Here is a 14,203-nt window from a genome sequence, read left to right as displayed (position 1 = left end):
CCTGTTCTGGACTCTGTACCTGCCTGCCTGACCTTTCTACCTGATTGGATCACGAGCCTGTCTGCCACTCTACCTGCCTGCCTGACCTTTCTGCCTGATTGGACCACGAGCCTGTTCTGGACTCTGTACCTGCCTGCCTGACCTTTACCTATTGGATCACTGATTGGCCTGCCTGATCTGCCTGATTGGACCACGAGCCTGTTCTGGACTCTGTACCTCTGCCTGACCTGATTGGATCACTGTCTGCCTCTACCTGACCTTTCTGCCTGATTGGACCACGAGCCTGTTCTGGACTCTGTACCTGCCTGCCTGACCTTTCTACCTGATTGGATCACGAGCCTGTCTGCCACTCTACCTGCCTGCTTGACCTTTCTGCCTGATTGGACCACGAGCCTGTTCTGGACTCTGATCACGAGCCTGTCTGCCACTCTACCTGCCTGCCTGACCTTTCTACCTGATTGGATCACGAGCCTGTCTGCCACTCTACCTGCCTGCCTGACCTTTCTGCCTGATTGGACCACGAGCCTGTTCTGGACTCTGTACCTGCCTGCCTGACCTTTCTACCTGATTGGATCACGAGCCTGTCTGCCACTCTACCTGCCTGCCTGACCTTTCTGCCTGATTGGACCACGAGCCTGTTCTGGACTCTGTACCTGCCTGCCTGACCTTTCTACCTGATTGGATCACGAGCCTGTCTGCCACTCTACCTGCCTGCCTGACCTTTCTGCCTGATTGGACCACGAGCCTGTTCTGGACTCTGTACCTGCCTGCCTGACCTTTCTACCTGATTGGATCACGAGCCTGTCTGCCACTCTACCTGCCTGCTTGACCTTTCTGCCTGATTGGACCACGAGCCTGTTCTGGACTCTGATCACGAGCCTGTCTGCCACTCTACCTGCCTGCCTGACCTTTCTACCTGATTGGATCACGAGCCTGTCTGCCACTCTACCTGCCTGCCTGACCTTTCTGCCTGATTGGACCACGAGCCTGTTCTGGACTCTGTACCTGCCTGCCTGACCTTTCTACCTGATTGGATCACGAGCCTGTCTGCCACTCTACCTGCCTGCTTGACCTTTCTGCCTGATTGGACCACGAGCCTGTTCTGGACTCTGGATCACGAGCCTGTCTGCCACTCTACCTGCCTGCCTGACCTTTCTACCTGATTGGATCACGAGCCTGTCTGCCACTCTACCTGCCTGCCTGACCTTTCTGCCTGATTGGACCACGAGCCTGTTCTGGACTCTGTACCTGCCTGCCTGACCTTTCTACCTGATTGGATCACGAGCCTGTCTGCCACTCTACCTGCCTGCCTGACCTTTCTGCCTGATTGGGACCACGAGCCTGTTCTGGACTCTGTACCTGCCTGCCTGACCTTTCTACCTGATTGGATCACGAGCCTGTCTGCCACTCTACCTGCCTGCTTGACCTTTCTGCCTGATTGGACCACGAGCCTGTTCTGGACTCTGGATCACGAGCCTGTCTGCCACTCTACCTGCCTGCCTGACCTTTCTACCTGATTGGATCACGAGCCTGTCTGCCACTCTACCTGCCTGCCTGACCTTTCTGCCTGATTGGACCACGAGCCTGTTCTGGACTCTGTACCTGCCTGCCTGACCTTTCTACCTGATTGGATCACGAGCCTGTCTGCCACTCTACCTGCCTGCTTGACCTTTCTGCCTGATTGGACCACGAGCCTGTTCTGGACTCTGGATCACGAGCCTGTCTGCCACTCTACCTGCCTGCCTGACCTTTCTACCTGATTGGATCACGAGCCTGTCTGCCACTCTACCTGTCTGCCTGACCTTTCTGCCTGATTGGACCACGAGCCTGTTCTGGACTCTGTACCTGCCTGCCTGACCTTTCTGCCTGATTGGATCACGAGCCTGTCTGCCACTCTACCTGCCTGCCTGACCTTTCTGCCTGATTGGACCACGAGCCTGTTCTGGACTCTGTACCTGCCTGCCTGACCTTTCTGCCTGATTGGACCACGAGCCTGTTCTGGACTCTGTACCTGCCTGCCTGACCTTTCTGCCTGATTGGATCACGAGCCTGTCTGCCACTCTACCTGCCTGCCTGACCTTTCTGCCTGATTGGACCACGAGCCTGTTCTGGACTCTGTACCTGCCTGCCTGACCTTTCTACCTGATTGGATCACGAGCCTGTCTGCCACTCTACCTGCCTGCCTGACCTTTCTGCCTGATTGGACCACGAGCCTGTTCTGGACTCTGTACCTGCCTGCCTGACCTTTCTACCTGATTGGATCACGAGCCTGTCTGCCACTCTACCTGCCTGCTTGACCTTTCTGCCTGATTGGACCACGAGCCTGTTCTGGACTCTGGATCACGAGCCTGTCTGCCACTCTACCTGCCTGCCTGACCTTTCTGCCTGATTGGACCACGAGCCTGTTCTGGACTCTGGATCACGAGCCTGTCTGCCACTCTACCTGCCTGCCTGACCTTTCTACCTGATTGGATCACGAGCCTGTCTGCCACTCTACCTGCCTGCCTGACCTTTCTGCCTGATTGGACCACGAGCCTGTTCTGGACTCTGTACCTGCCTGCCTGACCTTTCTACCTGATTGGATCACGAGCCTGTCTGCCACTCTACCTGCCTGCTTGACCTTTCTGCCTGATTGGACCACGAGCCTGTTCTGGACTCTGGATCACGAGCCTGTCTGCCACTCTACCTGCCTGCCTGACCTTTCTGCCTGATTGGATCACGAGCCTGTCTGCCACTCTACCTGCCTGCCTGACCTTTCTGCCTGATTGGACCACGAGCCTGTTCTGGACTCTGTACCTGCCTGCCTGACCTTTCTGCCTGATTGGACCACGAGCCTGTTCTGGACTCTGTACCTGCCTGCCTGACCTTTCTGCCTGATTGGATCACGAGCCTGTCTGCCACTCTACCTGCCTGCCTGACCTTTCTGCCTGATTGGACCACGAGCCTGTTCTGGACTCTGTACCTGCCTGCCTGACCTTTCTACCTGATTGGATCACGAGCCTGTCTGCCACTCTACCTGCCTGCCTGACCTTTCTGCCTGATTGGACCACGAGCCTGTTCTGGACTCTGTACCTGCCTGCCTGACCTTTCTACCTGATTGGATCACGAGCCTGTCTGCCACTCTACCTGCCTGCTTGACCTTTCTGCCTGATTGGACCACGAGCCTGTTCTGGACTCTGGATCACGAGCCTGTCTGCCACTCTACCTGCCTGCCTGACCTTTCTACCTGATTGGATCACGAGCCTGTCTGCCACTCTACCTGCCTGCCTGACCTTTCTGCCTGATTGGACCACGAGCCTGTTCTGGACTCTGTACCTGCCTGCCTGACCTTTCTACCTGATTGGATCACGAGCCTGTCTGCCACTCTACCTGCCTGCTTGACCTTTCTGCCTGATTGGACCACGAGCCTGTTCTGGACTCTGGATCACGAGCCTGTCTGCCACTCTACCTGCCTGCCTGACCTTTCTGCCTGATTGGACCACGAGCCTGTTCTGGACTCTGTACCTGCCTGCCTGACCTTTCTACCTGATTGGATCACGAGCCTGTCTGCCACTCTACCTGCCTGCCTGACCTTTCTGCCTGATTGGACCACGAGCCTGTTCTGGACTCTGTACCTGCCTGCCTGACCTTTCTACCTGATTGGATCACGAGCCTGTCTGCCACTCTACCTGCCTGCTTGACCTTTCTGCCTGATTGGACCACGAGCCTGTTCTGGACTCTGGATCACGAGCCTGTCTGCCACTCTACCTGCCTGCCTGACCTTTCTACCTGATTGGATCACGAGCCTGTCTGCCACTCTACCTGCCTGCCTGACCTTTCTGCCTGATTGGACCACGAGCCTGTTCTGGACTCTGTACCTGCCTGCCTGACCTTTCTACCTGATTGGATCACGAGCCTGTCTGCCACTCTACCTGCCTGCTTGACCTTTCTGCCTGATTGGACCACGAGCCTGTTCTGGACTCTGGATCACGAGCCTGTCTGCCACTCTACCTGCCTGCCTGACCTTTCTGCCTGATTGGACCACGAGCCTGTTCTGGACTCTGTACCTGCCTGCCTGACCTTTCTACCTGATTGGATCACGAGCCTGTCTGCCACTCTACCTGCCTGCCTGACCTTTCTGCCTGATTGGACCACGAGCCTGTTCTGGACTCTGTACCTGCCTGCCTGACCTTTCTACCTGATTGGATCACGAGCCTGTCTGCCACTCTACCTGCCTGCCTGACCTTTCTGCCTGATTGGACCACGAGCCTGTTCTGGACTCTGTACCTGCCTGCCTGACCTTTCTACCTGATTGGATCACGAGCCTGTCTGCCACTCTACCTGCCTGCTTGACCTTTCTGCCTGATTGGACCACGAGCCTGTTCTGGACTCTGGATCACGAGCCTGTCTGCCACTCTACCTGCCTGCCTGACCTTTCTACCTGATTGGATCACGAGCCTGTCTGCCACTCTACCTGCCTGCCTGACCTTTCTGCCTGATTGGACCACGAGCCTGTTCTGGACTCTGTACCTGCCTGCCTGACCTTTCTACCTGATTGGATCACGAGCCTGTCTGCCACTCTACCTGCCTGCTTGACCTTTCTGCCTGATTGGACCACGAGCCTGTTCTGGACTCTGGATCACGAGCCTGTCTGCCACTCTACCTGCCTGCCTGACCTTTCTACCTGATTGGATCACGAGCCTCTGCCACTCTACCTGCCTGCCTGACCTTTCTGCCACCACGAGCCTGTTCTGGACCTGTACCTGCCTGCCTGACCTTTGGATCACGAGCCTGTCTGCCACTCTACCTGCCTGCTTGACCTTTCTGCCTGATTGGACCACGAGCCTGTTCTGGACTCTGGATCACGAGCCTGTCTGCCACTCTACCTGCCTGCCTGACCTTTCTACCTGATTGGATCACGAGCCTGTCTGCCACTCTACCTGCCTGCCTGACCTTTCTGCCTGATTGGACCACGAGCCTGTTCTGGACTCTGTACCTGCCTGCCTGACCTTTCTACCTGATTGGATCACGAGCCTGTCTGCCACTCTACCTGCCTGCTTGACCTTTCTGCCTGATTGGACCACGAGCCTGTTCTGGACTCTGATCACGAGCCTGTCTGCCACTCTACCTGCCTGCCTGACCTTTCTGCCTGATTGGACCACGAGCCTGTTCTGGACTCTGTACCTGCCTGCCTGACCTTTCTACCTGATTGGATCACGAGCCTGTCTGCCACTCTACCTGCCTGCCTGACCTTTCTGCCTGATTGGACCACGAGCCTGTTCTGGACTCTGTACCTGCCTGCCTGACCTTTCTACCTGATTGGATCACGAGCCTGTCTGCCACTCTACCTGCCTGCCTGACCTTTCTGCCTGATTGGACCACGAGCCTGTTCTGGACTCTGTACCTGCCTGCCTGACCTTTCTACCTGATTGGATCACGAGCCTGTCTGCCACTCTACCTGCCTGCTTGACCTTTCTGCCTGATTGGACCACGAGCCTGTTCTGGACTCTGGATCACGAGCCTGTCTGCCACTCTACCTGCCTGCCTGACCTTTCTACCTGATTGGATCACGAGCCTGTCTGCCACTCTACCTGCCTGCCTGACCTTTCTGCCTGATTGGACCACGAGCCTGTTCTGGACTCTGTACCTGCCTGCCTGACCTTTCTACCTGATTGGATCACGAGCCTGTCTGCCACTCTACCTGCCTGCTTGACCTTTCTGCCTGATTGGACCACGAGCCTGTTCTGGACTCTGGATCACGAGCCTGTCTGCCACTCTACCTGCCTGCCTGACCTTTCTACCTGATTGGATCACGAGCCTGTCTGCCACTCTACCTGCCTGCCTGACCTTTCTGCCTGATTGGACCACGAGCCTGTTCTGGACTCTGTACCTGCCTGCCTGACCTTCTACCTGATTGGATCACGAGCCTGTCTGCCACTCTACCTGCCTGCTTGACCTTTCTGCCTGATTGGACCACGAGCCTGTTCTGGACTCTGGATCACGAGCCTGTCTGCCACTCTACCTGCCTGCCTGACCTTTCTGCCTGATTGGACCACAAGCCTGTTCTGGACTCTGTACCTGCCTGCCTGACCTTTCTACCTGATTGGATCACGAGCCTGTCTGCCACTCTACCTGCCTGCTTGACCTTTCTGCCTGATTGGACCACAAGCCTGTTCTGGACTCTGTACCTGCCTGCCTGACCTTTCTACCTGATTGGATCACGAGCCTGTCTGCCACTCTACCTGCCTGCTTGACCTTTCTGCCTGATTGGACCACGAGCCTGTTCTGGACTCTGGATCACGAGCCTGTCTGCCACTCTACCTGCCTGCCTGACCTTTCTACCTGATTGGATCACGAGCCTGTCTGCCACTCTACCTGCCTGCCTGACCTTTCTGCCTGATTGGACCACGAGCCTGTTCTGGACTCTGTACCTGCCTGCCTGACCTTTCTACCTGATTGGATCACGAGCCTGTCTGCCACTCTACCTGCCTGCTTGACCTTTCTGCCTGATTGGACCACGAGCCTGTTCTGGACTCTGGATCACGAGCCTGTCTGCCACTCTACCTGCCTGCCTGACCTTTCTACCTGATTGGATCACGAGCCTGTCTGCCACTCTACCTGTCTGCCTGACCTTTCTGCCTGATTGGACCACGAGCCTGTTCTGGACTCTGTACCTGCCTGCCTGACCTTTCTGCCTGATTGGATCACGAGCCTGTCTGCCACTCTACCTGCCTGCCTGACCTTTCTGCCTGATTGGACCACGAGCCTGTTCTGGACTCTGTACCTGCCTGCCTGACCTTTCTGCCTGATTGGACCACGAGCCTGTTCTGGACTCTGTACCTGCCTGCCTGACCTTTCTGCCTGATTGGATCACGAGCCTGTCTGCCACTCTACCTGCCTGCCTGACCTTTCTGCCTGATTGGACCACGAGCCTGTTCTGGACTCTGTACCTGCCTGCCTGACCTTTCTACCTGATTGGATCACGAGCCTGTCTGCCACTCTACCTGCCTGCCTGACCTTTCTGCCTGATTGGACCACGAGCCTGTTCTGGACTCTGTACCTGCCTGCCTGACCTTTCTACCTGATTGGATCACGAGCCTGTCTGCCACTCTACCTGCCTGCTTGACCTTTCTGCCTGATTGGACCACGAGCCTGTTCTGGACTCTGGATCACGAGCCTGTCTGCCACTCTACCTGCCTGCCTGACCTTTCTACCTGATTGGATCACGAGCCTGTCTGCCACTCTACCTGCCTGCCTGACCTTTCTGCCTGATTGGACCACGAGCCTGTTCTGGACTCTGTACCTGCCTGCCTGACCTTTCTACCTGATTGGATCACGAGCCTGTCTGCCACTCTACCTGCCTGCTTGACCTTTCTGCCTGATTGGACCACGAGCCTGTTCTGGACTCTGGATCACGAGCCTGTCTGCCACTCTACCTGCCTGCCTGACCTTTCTACCTGATTGGATCACGAGCCTGTCTGCCACTCTACCTGTCTGCCTGACCTTTCTGCCTGATTGGACCACGAGCCTGTTCTGGACTCTGTACCTGCCTGCCTGACCTTTCTGCCTGATTGGATCACGAGCCTGTCTGCCACTCTACCTGCCTGCCTGACCTTTCTGCCTGATTGGACCACGAGCCTGTTCTGGACTCTGTACCTGCCTGCCTGACCTTTCTGCCTGATTGGACCACGAGCCTGTTCTGGACTCTGTACCTGCCTGCCTGACCTTTCTGCCTGATTGGATCACGAGCCTGTCTGCCACTCTACCTGCCTGCCTGACCTTTCTGCCTGATTGGACCACGAGCCTGTTCTGGACTCTGTACCTGCCTGCCTGACCTTTCTACCTGATTGGATCACGAGCCTGTCTGCCACTCTACCTGCCTGCCTGACCTTTCTGCCTGATTGGACCACGAGCCTGTTCTGGACTCTGTACCTGCCTGCCTGACCTTTCTACCTGATTGGATCACGAGCCTGTCTGCCACTCTACCTGCCTGCTTGACCTTTCTGCCTGATTGGACCACGAGCCTGTTCTGGACTCTGGATCACGAGCCTGTCTGCCACTCTACCTGCCTGCCTGACCTTTCTACCTGATTGGATCACGAGCCTGTCTGCCACTCTACCTGCCTGCCTGACCTTTCTGCCTGATTGGACCACGAGCCTGTTCTGACTCTGTACCTGCCTGCCTGACCTTTCTACCTGATTGGATCACGAGCCTGTCTGCCACTCTACCTGCCTGCTTGATCATTCTGCCTGATTGGACCACGAGCCTGTTCTGGACTCTGGATCACGAGCCTGTCTGCCACTCTACCTGCCTGCCTGACCTTTCTGCCTGATTGGACCACAAGCCTGTTCTGGACTCTGTACCTGCCTGCCTGACCTTTCTACCTGATTGGATCACGAGCCTGTCTGCCACTCTACCTGCCTGCCTGACCTTTCTGCCTGATTGGACCACGAGCCTGTTCTGGACTCTGTACCTGCCTGCCTGACCTTTCTACCTGATTGGATCACGAGCCTGTCTGCCACTCTACCTGCCTGCTTGACCTTTCTGCCTGATTGGACCACGAGCCTGTTCTGGACTCTGGATCACGAGCCTGTCTGCCACTCTACCTGCCTGCCTGACCTTTCTACCTGATTGGATCACGAGCCTGTCTGCCACTCTACCTGCCTGCCTGACCTTTCTGCCTGATTGGACCACGAGCCTGTTCTGGACTCTGTACCTGCCTGCCTGACCTTTCTACCTGATTGGATCACGAGCCTGTCTGCCACTCTACCTGCCTGCTTGACCTTTCTGCCTGATTGGACCACGAGCCTGTTCTGGACTCTGGATCACGAGCCTGTCTGCCACTCTACCTGCCTGCCTGACCTTTCTGCCTGATTGGACCACGAGCCTGTTCTGGACTCTGTACCTGCCTGCCTGACCTTTCTACCTGATTGGATCACGAGCCTGTCTGCCACTCTACCTGCCTGCCTGACCTTTCTGCCTGATTGGACCACGAGCCTGTTCTGGACTCTGTACCTGCCTGCCTGACCTTTCTACCTGATTGGATCACTTGAGCCTGTCTGCCACTCTACCTGCCTGCCTGACCTTTCTGCCTGATTGGACCACGAGCCTGTTCTGGACTCTGTACCTGCCTGCCTGACCTTTCTACCTGATTGGATCACGAGCCTGTCTGCCACTCTACCTGCCTGCTTGACCTTTCTGCCTGATTGGACCACGAGCCTGTTCTGGACTCTGGATCACGAGCCTGTCTGCCACTCTACCTGCCTGCCTGACCTTTCTACCTGATTGGATCACGAGCCTGTCTGCCACTCTACCTGCCTGCCTGACCTTTCTGCCTGATTGGACCACGAGCCTGTTCTGGACTCTGTACCTGCCTGCCTGACCTTTCTACCTGATTGGATCACGAGCCTGTCTGCCACTCTACCTGCCTGCTTGACCTTTCTGCCTGATTGGACCACGAGCCTGTTCTGGACTCTGGATCACGAGCCTGTCTGCCACTCTACCTGCCTGCCTGACCTTTCTACCTGATTGGATCACGAGCCTGTCTGCCACTCTACCTGCCTGCCTGACCTTTCTGCCTGATTGGACCACGAGCCTGTTCTGGACTCTGTACCTGCCTGCCTGACCTTTCTACCTGATTGGATCACGAGCCTGTCTGCCACTCTACCTGCCTGCTTGACCTTTCTGCCTGATTGACCACGAGCCTGTTCTGGACTCTGGATCACGAGCCTGTCTGCCACTCTACCTGCCTGCCTGACCTTTCTGCCTGATTGGACCACGAGCCTGTTCTGGACTCTGTACCTGCCTGCCTGACCTTTCTACCTGATTGGATCACGAGCCTGTCTGCCACTCTACCTGCCTGCCTGACCTTTCTGCCTGATTGGACCACGAGCCTGTTCTGGACTCTGTACCTGCCTGCCTGACCTTTCTACCTGATTGGATCACGAGCCTGTCTGCCACTCTACCTGCCTGCTTGACCTTTCTGCCTGATTGGACCACGAGCCTGTTCTGGACTCTGGATCACGAGCCTGTCTGCCACTCTACCTGCCTGCCTGACCTTTCTACCTGATTGGATCACGAGCCTGTCTGCCACTCTACCTGCCTGCCTGACCTTTCTGCCTGATTGGACCACGAGCCTGTTCTGGACTCTGTACCTGCCTGCCTGACCTTTCTACCTGATTGGATCACGAGCCTGTCTGCCACTCTACCTGCCTGCTTGACCTTTCTGCCTGATTGGACCACGAGCCTGTTCTGGACTCTGGATCACGAGCCTGTCTGCCACTCTACCTGCCTGCCTGACCTTTCTACCTGATTGGATCACGAGCCTGTCTGCCACTCTACCTGTCTGCCTGACCTTTCTGCCTGATTGGACCACGAGCCTGTTCTGGACTCTGTACCTGCCTGCCTGACCTTTCTGCCTGATTGGATCACGAGCCTGTCTGCCACTCTACCTGCCTGCCTGACCTTTCTGCCTGATTGGACCACGAGCCTGTTCTGGACTCTGTACCTGCCTGCCTGACCTTTCTGCCTGATTGGACCACGAGCCTGTTCTGGACTCTGTACCTGCCTGCCTGACCTTTCTGCCTGATTGGATCACGAGCCTGTCTGCCACTCTACCTGCCTGCCTGACCTTTCTGCCTGATTGGACCACGAGCCTGTTCTGGACTCTGTACCTGCCTGCCTGACCTTTCTACCTGATTGGATCACGAGCCTGTCTGCCACTCTACCTGCCTGCCTGACCTTTCTGCCTGATTGGACCACGAGCCTGTTCTGGACTCTGTACCTGCCTGCCTGACCTTTCTACCTGATTGGATCACTTTCTCTACCTGCCTGCTTGACCTTTCTGCCTGATTGGACCACGAGCCTGTTCTGACTCTGGATCACGAGCCTGTCTGCCACTCTACCTGCCTGCCTGACCTTTCTACCTGATTGGATCACGAGCCTGTCTGCCACTCTACCTGCCTGCCTGACCTTTCTGCCTGATTGGACCACGAGCCTGTTCTGGACTCTGTACCTGCCTGCCTGACCTTTCTACCTGATTGGATCACGAGCCTGTCTGCCACTCTACCTGCCTGCTTGACCTTTCTGCCTGATTGGACCACGAGCCTGTTCTGGACTCTGGATCACGAGCCTGTTGCTGCCTGCCTGACCTTTCTACCTGATTGGATCACGAGCCTGTCTGCCACTCTACCTGTCTGCCTGACCTTTCTGCCTGATTGGACCACGAGCCTGTTCTGGACTCTGTACCTGCCTGCCTGACCTTTCTACCTGATTGGATCACGAGCCTGTCTGCCACTCTACCTGCCTGCTTGACCTTTCTGCCTGATTGGACCACAAGCCTGTTCTGGACTCTGTACCTGCCTGCCTGACCTTTCTGCCTGATTGGACCACGAGCCTGTCTGTCTGCCACTCTACCTGCCTGCCTGACCTTTCTGCCTGATTGGACCACGAGCCTGTCTGGACTCTGTACCTGCCTGCCTGACCTTTCTGCCTGATTGGACCACGAGCCTGTTCTGGACTCTGTACCTGCCTGCCTGACCTTTCTACCTGATTGGATCACGAGCCTGTCTGCCACTCTACCTGCCTGACCTTTCTGCCTGATTGGACCACGAGCCTGTCTGCCACTCTACCTGCCTGCTTGATCATTCTGCCTGATTGGACCACGAGCCTGTCTGCCACTCTACCTGCCTGCCCGATTGGACCACGAGCCTGTCTCCCATCTCTGTACCTGCCTGCCTGACCATTCTGCCTGATTGGACCACGAGCCTGTCTGCCACTCTGTACCTCCTGGACTGTGATCTGGTTTTGCCTGTCCACGACCATTATCTTGCCTTCCCCTTTGTATTTATTAAACATCTTCAACTCCAACCATCTGCCTCCAGTGTCTGCATTTGAGTCTTGCCTAGTGTCATGATAGTTATTATATATATTTTTCTTCCTATAGCCATTATTTTGTTTATTATTTTCACATTATATCTTAAGATTTTTGAGTATTCAGATAATATTTTAAGCAAAAGGGGCATTGAGTTTTCAATATTGGTCAGGGATGTCAGGGGAACATCTGCAAATATGTCAAGTAAAACCTTTACGACCACATATTATACATTAGTTAGGATCTAGTTATCCTCAGTATAAAGTTAGGATCTAGTTATCCTCAGTATAAAGTTAGGATCTAGTTATCCTCAGTATAAAGTTGGGATCTAGTTATCCTCAGTATAAAGTTAGGATCTAGTTATCCTCAGTATAAAGTTAGGATCTAGTTATCCTCAGTATAAAGTTAGGATCTAGTTATCCTCAGTATAAAGTTGGGATCTAGTTATCCTCAGTATTAGGATCTAGTTATCCTCAGTATAAAGTTAGGATCTAGTTATCCTCAGTATAAAGTTAGGATCTAGTTATCCTCAGTATAAAGTTAGGATCTAGTTATCCTCAGTATTAGGATCTAGTTATCCTCAGTATAAAGTTAGGATCTAGTTATCCTCAGTATTAAGTTAGGATCTAGTTATCCTCAGTATAAAGTTAGGATCTAGTTATCCTCAGTATTAGGATCTAGTTATCCTCAGTATAAAGTTAGGATCTAGTTATCCTCAGTATAAAGTTAGGATCTAGTTATCCTCAGTATTAGGATCTAGTTATCCTCAGTATTAGGATCTAGTTATCCTCAGTGTAGAGTTAGGATCTAGTTATCCTCAGTATAAAGTTGGGATCTAGTTATCCTCAGTATAAAGTTAGGATCTAGTTATCCTCAGTATTAGGATCTAGTTATCCTCAGTATAAAGTTGATCTAGTTATCCTCAGTATAAAGTTAGGATCTAGTTATCCTCAGTATAAAGTTGGGATCTAGTTATCCTCAGTATAAAGTTAGGATCTAGTTATCCTCAGTATTAGGATCTAGTTATCCTCAGTATAAAGTTGATCTAGTTATCCTCAGTATAAAGTTAGGATCTAGTTATCCTCAGTATAAAGTTGGGATCTAGTTATCCTCAGTATTAGGATCTAGTTATCCTCAGTATAAAGTTGGGATCTAGTTATCCTCAGTATAAAGTTAGGATCTAGTTATCCTCAGTATAAAGTTAGGATCTAGTTATCCTCAGTATAAAGTTGATCTAGTTATCCTCAGTATAAAGTTGATCTAGTTATCCTCAGTATTAGGATCTAGTTATCCTCCGTATTAGGATCTAGTTATCCTCAGTATTAGGATCTAGTTATCCTCAGTATAAAGTTAGGATCTAGTTATCCTCAGTATAAAGTTAGGATCTAGTTATCCTCAGTATAAAGTTGGGATCTAGTTATCCTCAGTATAAAGTTAGGATCTAGTTATCCTCAGTATAAAGTTAGGATCTAGTTATCCTCAGTATAAAGTTGGGATCTAGTTATCCTCAGTATTAGGATCAAGTTATCCTCAGTATAAAGTTAGGATCTAGTTATCCTCAGTATAAAGTTAGGATCTAGTTATCCTCAGTATAAAGTTAGGATCTAGTTATCCTCAATATTAAGTTAGGATCTAGTTATCCTCAGTATAAAGTTAGGATCTAGTTATCCTCCGTATTAAGTTAGGATCTAGTTATCCTCAGTATCATAGACGGTTGTGATACAGCCTGGAATCAAACCAGGGTCTGTAGTGACTCCTCTAGCCCTGAGATTCAGTGCCTTAGACCGCTGTGATACAGCCTGGAATCAAACCAGGGTCTGTAGTGACGCCTCTAGCACTGAGATGCAGTGCCTTAGACCGCTGTGATACAGCCTGGAATCAAACCAGAGTCTGTAGTGATGCCTCTAGCACTAAGATGCAGTGCCTTAGACCGCTGTGATACAGCCTGGAATCAACCCAGGGTCTGTAGTGACGCCTCTAGCACAAAGATGCAGTGCCTTAGACCGCTGTGATACAGCCTGGAATCAACCCAGGGTCTGTAGTGACGCCTCTAGCACTAAGATGCAGCGCCTTAGACCACTGTGATACAGCCTGGAATCAAACCAGGGTCTGTAGTGACGCCTCTAGCACTAAGATGCAGTGCCTTAGACAGCTGCGCCACTCAGGACATGCAAGAATGCAAGATTAAACTTGATAGTCAGCTTTTCCAGTCAGTTTCCACCCAGGACAAAACCTACAAGTTTTCACCCCTTGACTTTTTCTACATTTGTGGTGATACAGCCTGAATTAAAAGTAGATTGTGTCACTGGCCTACTACCCACAATACCCCACAATGTCAAAGTGGAATAATGT

Source organism: Oncorhynchus masou, chromosome 31, assembly GCF_036934945.1.
Source record: "Oncorhynchus masou masou isolate Uvic2021 chromosome 31, UVic_Omas_1.1, whole genome shotgun sequence".
Classification (NCBI taxonomy): domain Eukaryota; kingdom Metazoa; phylum Chordata; class Actinopteri; order Salmoniformes; family Salmonidae; genus Oncorhynchus; species Oncorhynchus masou.
Note: the sequence above shows the minus strand (reverse complement) of the source record.